This window comes from Octopus bimaculoides, chromosome 4, assembly GCF_001194135.2.
Source record: "Octopus bimaculoides isolate UCB-OBI-ISO-001 chromosome 4, ASM119413v2, whole genome shotgun sequence".
Classification (NCBI taxonomy): Eukaryota; Metazoa; Mollusca; class Cephalopoda; order Octopoda; family Octopodidae; genus Octopus; species Octopus bimaculoides.
Genome location: NC_068984.1, coordinates 76,991,372 through 76,992,684, shown reverse-complemented (window position 1 = coordinate 76,992,684; position 1,313 = coordinate 76,991,372).

The following is a 1,313-nucleotide window of genomic DNA, read 5'->3' as shown; positions in this document are numbered from 1 at the left end:
ATAGATAGATAGATAGATAGATAGATAGATAAATAGATAGATAGATAAATAGATAGACAGACAGACAGACAGACAGATAGATAGATAGATAGATAGATACATAGATAGATAGATAGATAGATAGATAACGTGGGTTTATCTGTGTGCGAGTGTATGGTTGTGTGTGTGTGTGTGTACGTGTGTATGTGTGAGTGTGTGTGTGCGTGTCTGTGTGTGTGTGTGTGTGTGTGTGTATGTGTGTGTGTGTGTGTGTGTGTGTGTGTTTACAAGTTCATTCACTTCCAAAGCGTAAAGAAAGAAGCCAAAAAATGAGAATAATATATGAATTTCTTTTCTTTTTTCATTTTGTTTTTCTTTTTTTTTCTTCTTTTTTTTAAATGGTACTTGAAGAATTTCTGAAGAGTTTGATTTGGTAATTTACCGCTCTTCACACTTAACCGAAGTGAACTGTTTGACCAAAGCCGGTTATGGGAGAATTGTAGTTTGTAGCAAACAAAAACAATAACAACGAAACCAAATACTAAAAGCTTACTATCAACCAATGATCTTCCGTTCCATTCTTTACCTTAATCCATCCTGCTTCCTCTATATTCTTCTTTCACTCTTTTGTTTTATGTAATTGTTTTTATTTTATCGTATTTTTGAAATGGTCTTTTTTTTTCTTCCTCTTAGAATTCTTGAATGTTTTTCTTTTCCATCGGCGATTTTTTACCCCCTTTCTTCTATTACATATTTCATTCTTTCTTTCTTAGCTTTTTCTCCTTCCTTTCTTTCGACATTTTTCGCTTTCTTTCGACATTTTTCGCTTTCTTTTTATTCTTCGTATCTATTCTTACTTTCTACTTTACCTCTCAACTACATTTTTCCTATCATACCCATCAGTTATTCATTCTGATTTATGTGTTGTATTTCTGTCATTATACTTTTCTGTCCAGCCTCCCTTATCTTTCCCTCTCTCTCTCTCTCTCTCTCTCTCTCACTGTTTATGTCTATCTCTCTATCATCGTATACATTTCTCCTTCATGTTTTCGTACTCTCTCTGTTTTTCGGAGTATCTACCGGGTTGTCTAGCTAGATAGTTAGCATGCTAACTTTGTGTATGTATGAATGTATGTATGTATGTATCTATCTATCTATCTATCTATCTATCTATCTATTGTTCTTATACTATTTTCTCTCTTTTTTTCTTTCTCTTTTCTGTCTGCTTGTCCCTCTCTCTCTTTCTCTTTCTCTTCACACATACACACACACACACACACACACACACACACATACATACATACATACATACATACACATATATATATATATAT